Below are 6603 nucleotides of genomic sequence, written 5' to 3' on the forward strand. Positions count from 1 at the left end.
TTTCTGAGTTTGCCAACCGAGGGGTCTGTTGCTGGGCATTGCGCAAAATCAGGCCATCCTCATCACTCACTGCCGTAGGGCTCACAGCTACTGACACCGCAGCCGCAACAGTGGCTACAAGAGGCGCACTGCGTGTCTCAAGCTGAGCGTCGCCTCTAGTGTAGTACTTCTTCAACATGTTAATGTGACACACTCTGGTTTTCCGCCTTCTATCAGGGGTTCTGACTACATAATCAGTCTCACTCAAACTCCTGTCAATAGTGTACGGTCCTGAAAATCGTGCACTCATTGAACTACCTGGAATGGGCAGCAACACTAAAACCAAGTCACCTGCTTGAAAAGACCGCGGAAGTGCTTTCTTATCGAAATGCCGCTTCATACCCTGTTGTGCAACAGAGAGACTTTCCCTAGCGATACTGCAAGCCTCGTGCAGTCGTTCTCTGAAGCGACTCACATAGGTCAGAACGTTTCGCTGGGTGGGCGAACTCTCGCCAGTTAGCTGGTCTCTCAACATTCTTAAAGGGCCTCTCACTGTGTGACCAAATACCAGCTCTGCTGGACTAAATCCTAGTGACTCTTGCACTATTTCCCTAACTGCAAATAAAGCCAAAGGGACTCCTTCATCCCATTCCCTACCACTCTCCATGGTATATTTCCGCAACACTGACTTAAACGTCTGATGCCATCTTTCGAGCACGCCCTGTGACTCCGGGTGATAAGCACTCGAGATTCTGTGTGATATAGACACTGATGTTAAAACCTGTTAAAAAATACCCGAAAGGAAGTTGGTACCTTGATCGGTTTGCACGATCTTAGGGAGCCCGAAAGTAGAAAAGAACTTGATCAGGGCCTTTACTACTGACTGAGCTGTTATGCTCCTAAGAGGGATCGCCTCAGGGTACCGGGTAGCTACACACCTTATGGTCAACAGGAACTGGTTACCGGATTTCGTTTTTGGCAGAGGGCCAACACAATCCACAAGTACATGCTCAAACGGTTCCCCTATAGCTGGGACCGGGTGAAGAGGCGCAGGCTTTATAACCTGATTAGGCTTCCCCGTGACCTGACATACATGGCATGTACGGCAAAACAACGACACATCTCGCTTCAAACCTGGCCAGAAGAACTGTCGCAACACTCGGTCATAGGTTTTTGTAATACCTAGATGACCAGACCAGAGATGTTCATGAGCCAGAGATAGAACGGACTGTCGGTACGGTGTAGGCACAACAATTTGAAAGACATTAGTCCAGTCATTATTAAACTCAGCGCGAGATTTCCATCTCCGCATCAAGAGATCATTTTCAACAAAATAATCACTTTTTTTATTTTTAGCGCTCTCTGGAGCAAGAGCCGCATCAAAACACTTCACCAAAGTCACGTCCTCTTTCTGAGCAGCAATCAGATTACTTCTAATCATAGGCAACCTAGTTGTCTCTTTGGTGGAAGTATCACATTGAACCTTAGGCTGGACACTTGGCTCAGCAGTAGACTGAGGAAACACAGGTGGAGAAACAGTCTGGCCGGTCAACTCAGTCGCGAACAGAGTATCCGACAAAACAACTGCTTCACCCAAACTACGTGCTTGAGCACGGGTGACCACACACACAGGGAACACTTCAGGGAAGTCCTGAGCCAACACATCAGGCTGCAAAATCTCAGGTCGTTCTAGAACTTCTAAAACTGGCATCACTTTGCCACCAGCGATGTCATTCCCTAGTAGAAATGTGACGCCTCTAACAGGCAAAGACGGGCGCACACCCACTTTAAACACTCCATTTGCTAAGTCACAGGATAAATGTATCTCATGGAGAGGCACAGACACAAACCCCATTTCAATGCCTTGCACAAGCACAATAGAGCCACTTAAAGAGTCATTACTAAAAGGTAACACATCCGATAAGATAAAAGACTGTGCTGCGCCAGTATCTCTAAGGATACGCACTGGACACTGGTTCAACGCATTTGCGCTGAGAGAAACCAACCCGTCCAACATGAACGGTTTATAACAGGGTTCCAGATTGTCACCCTCCATCTCCGGGGCTAGGGACACTGGACCCACCAACGTTCACACTAACAAGACCTCTTTTGGTCGTTTGCTTGGCTGTGACAGCTTGCGTTTCAACATAAAACAGTCATTCTTTACGTGACCTGTTTGGTGACAATAGAAACACTCTCGTTCCTCAGTGGAGCGGAGTGGCAATGGACGTGGAGGACTAGACGGCATTCTAGCCGAGGCAGAAGGAGTAAAATACCTACTCTCATATCGGGGACTCACAAAAGTTTGTTTGTGCGATGAAACAAACTCATCGGCAAGCACAGCAGCCTCCGCTAATGTCCCTACCTTTTGCTCATTGAGATACGTCACAATACGATCAGGCAGACTATTCTTAAACTCTTCAATGAGAACCAATTGTGACAGAGTGTTAAAATTTATCGCGTTGCTTGCCTTGCACCATCGATTAAACAAAGTCTCCTTCTCACAGGCTAACTCAACAAAGGTTTTATTAGACATTTTTTTAAAAGTTCTAAATTTCTGTCTATAGGCATCAGGCACTAGTTCGTAGGCACGAAGCACAGCTGTCTTAATACTTTCATAACATAAACTCTCTTCTAGAGAAAGTGCAGCTAAAATTTCCTGGGCCTTACCTGTCAGTTTACACTGAAGCAGTATCGACCAGACCTCTTTTGGCCATTTCAGTGAGGTGGCAACTCGCTCAAACGCAGTAAAATAGGCATCTACTTCCGCCTCACGAAATTGAGGTACCAAAACAAAATTTCTGCTCACCTCAAAACCTCTCGGAGGCGCGGAGGGATCAGAATGTATGGACCTATGACCAGGTGATTGAGCTGAACTCAGAGAAGCAGCTTCCAGTTCTAGGCGCTTAAGCTTCACCTCTTTTTCTGCAGCTATCTCTAATTCAATTTTGCGGTTGGCGGTGTCCGCCTCCATCTCTAGCTCCATCTTCCGAATAGCCAACTTGTGACTGTATTCGGCGTCTCTATCTTTTTTCTGAGCCTCCAGTTGCAAATGCGCTATGCGTAGCCTATGGCGGGCATCATCACTTACCCTAGGTAAGGAAAACGGAGAGAATCGGGGCACAGAACGAGGAGGTTTAAACTCCACATTAGCGTCTGTATCTACAGGAACTGGCTCACTCTCAACCAGCCCTCTCTCAACTACTTCTTCCTCCCTGCTCTCCTTCTCTGAGCTAGAAGACAAGGATGGGGAAATAGTAGGCTCACTAGCAGTCGCACCGCTGCCAGTACCAAACACTTTTTCGTGTACTAACATCTGTACAACAGCTTCTTTCAATTCTGCTTTAAGCAGACCTGCTGATGCTTCAAATGAAAAATGTGCCGCAATGGCATACAAATCTTTTTTTCTGCAGCGATCAATCTGATCCACAGAAGGATCACTAAGAAAACCCTCAAGGTTAAACACACTCATTTTTTCTCAAATAGCCTTAAGCCAAAACTTTACCAACCTAACCAACACTTCCAGCCTACTTGACGTGTGCACTGCACACCAACACTCATCAAACCCGTTGCTTAAAAGGATCAAGGATCCCGGACGAGCCCCCAATTTATGTTACGTCCCCCTGGTGGCTCGGAGTAGGACGCAACATAAGGGCAACAGGTTTGGGCAAGTGAGGGTGCAGTCACACAAAATCCAAGACAAAAGGTGAATTCAATATAAAGTGTTTATTTACAAAAAAGGCAACACAGGGTTCAACAAGGACTGTCAGTGGCACCAAAGAAAATAACATAACAAAACCCACCCCCCCATTGACAGGTGCTTTGCACCCAAAAAGTACAGTGGGTGGTGCTCACTCTAACCTAGGGTATTAACAACAGGTAAACCTACGTGTATGAAATATGTAAACCCCAGGGTATCTTACCTATCCTTATTGACCCTGTGCGCACAACAAAAGAATTAACAAAGACAAAGACAAAACTAAAGTAGGCTGCTAACAACTAAAGTAATAAGGTTTAAACAAATGTGTAATAACTAAAGACAATACAATAAACCAACAAAGAAACCAAGCACTCGTAACCACTAGTAAACACTAGCAAATACACTCCAAAAAACAAGCCAACAGAGCTCAACCAAAGCTCTGCCACAGCTCAAACCAAAGCACTCAACCCTGACAAACAAACACAGGACTATTTAAAGGGGAATGGTTGATGGGAGATCTGGAACAGGTGTGGTGATTTGGTGATTGGGACCAGGTGTGCACATCTGAGAATTTGGAGAATGAAAACAGGAGGAGGAGACAGAACAACAACACAAACATACTACACAAAACAGAACACAATACATGTAGGCCATATAAGATCATATAAGATCATGTATAACATATAAGACATACAGAACACTGTACGTAACAAGGGGTTAAATATTAAAGGGGACATATTATGAAAATAACACTTTTCCTGGGATTTAGTGTTGCTTTGGGTCTCTGGTGCTCATACAAACTTTTGAAAAAAGACTACATGATTTTTTGAGTGAGATATGCATTTCTGAACGTATCCCGCCTACAGTTACCGAACGATATACGAATATTACCTCCCACTTCCCCAATCAGAGCATAGCTAAGATTTTGTGGACCAGCGGACGAGCAGCTCCGGCGGGGGGACTCGGCGGCAGCCCTGCGGCTAAGCTCCGGGAGTACAATTCCGAAGCTTCGGCAGCAGTCCGGCACTCCGGGAGCTGTACTGCCGCCGAAGCTGGCAGGTCCGGTGGGGGATAGGTCTCGGCGGCAGTCCGGCAGGTCCGGCGTGGGGAGCACGGCGGCAAGTCAGGCAGCTCAGCTCCCGGAGTACAATCCCTTTCGCCTCCATGTCGCAGTTCATGGACTTCAGAGAGTCAAGGCCAAAGTTCCTTTCCCCCAATTCCTCTAAACCATGGCCGAGATAACCCCCACTACGAGTCTTTTACTTGTTGTGGAAGTGCCAGAGATGTCATATGCAGTCTTTATGATTCATAATATCATCCGGGGCGCACATCGCTTCTGGCCATGATATTAGATATAATATTATATAAATAACCATATATATTATTATTATTATATTATATAGATATAAAGCTCCAGGAGTCCGCAAACGGCAGCAATCCCTTCTCCTCCATGCTGTGGTTCAGTCTGACAGCTCATTGGGTCAATGGGCAGCAGCTCCGAGGCGCCGCTATAGAGGGGAATAGCGGTAGGCAAGATTTTTTTTTCCTAAAAGCTATTTCCAGCAAACAGCTTCAAAAACATGTTTTGTGGAACTCAAATACTATGTTTACTTGTTGGGAAAACACCATAATATGTCTCATTTAATACTGGATAGGCTGTATGCTTGTTCCAAAAAAGTGTTTGACAAAGTTTTAATATTAGTTTTGGCCCCCTGACTATAAAGAGGGCTTCGCAAAGGCAAAAGTGTACGGTAACACGCTACCTCTCCGTGATTTTCCAAAAGCACCACTAGAGAGCGACACAAGCACGCGTGTTGGGATGCATTAACAACTCCTTTGGTACACAAATCAAATAAACACTTATCCTGGTCTAATGAATGAGGAAAAGGGTCCAAGTCAGTAAATAAATTGGTATATATTATATCTAATATCATGTATCATGAATTTTATGTTAAACCAATCAATCTATTCACATTCAGATACATAATTACTAATTATGTATCTGAATGTGAATAGATTGATTGGTTTTAACATAAAATTCATAGACAGAGAATTGCTAAATCAAGGAAAAGGATTTGATTACCTTTCTACCTGTAACACTTATCTTTTCTCATTGTCTTTAATCAAATGACCTAGCCTGGCCTCGAGCTAAGGTGATAAGATATCCCTCTGATTATGTGAAACTCCAGGGGATTCAAACCTGTTTCCCTCTAACTGTCAGACCTGCTAATCTGAATTGGCTGTCCTAACTTGTCCAATGACAAGAAAAAAAAACTTAAACAAATATGTGTGTGTGTGTGTGTGTGTGTGTGTGTGTGTGTGTGTGTGTGTGTGTGTGTGTGTGTGTGTGTGTGTGTGTGTGTGTGTGTGTGTGTGTGTGTGTGTGTGTGTGTGTGTGTGTGTGGGTGTTTGGTTCTTAAAAGGGGTCTTGTGGTTTCCCCTCGTATGTCTCATGGGACCAGGAAGTTAGACCGAAAAAATGTACATGACACTGAACTAGGCGTCGATCAGCCTCTCAAGCCCATTACAGAACTATATATAAACATCACCTTTTATTTATGCGCTATTTTGGGGTCAAATTTGGGACGGACGTAGCTCGTTGGTTAATGTCACATTATCACATTGGATTGACGTTTGACTTAGAATTACTCTATACAATTTCCGGTACGTTTCCCTGTGATTTGCATTGCGGAATCATTGAGGTCCAGTTATTACTAGTTTACAACAAACGACACACGATGCTGTGGTCTTCCGTTCATTTAAAACCGTGGCGCCCTCCATTAAATTGCAACCCGGAACATGATTTTTTTACAACTGTGTAAGATCCTCTTAGAATTAAATGTTGTAGCATCTAATTCTAGGAGACTTGAGGGTGGGCGGAGTCTGGCTGAGTGGGCGGAGTCTGGCTGCACTGTTTGGGAAGG

The sequence above is a fragment of the Gadus macrocephalus genome, chromosome 4 (assembly GCF_031168955.1).
Source record: "Gadus macrocephalus chromosome 4, ASM3116895v1".
Classification (NCBI taxonomy): Eukaryota; Metazoa; Chordata; class Actinopteri; order Gadiformes; family Gadidae; genus Gadus; species Gadus macrocephalus.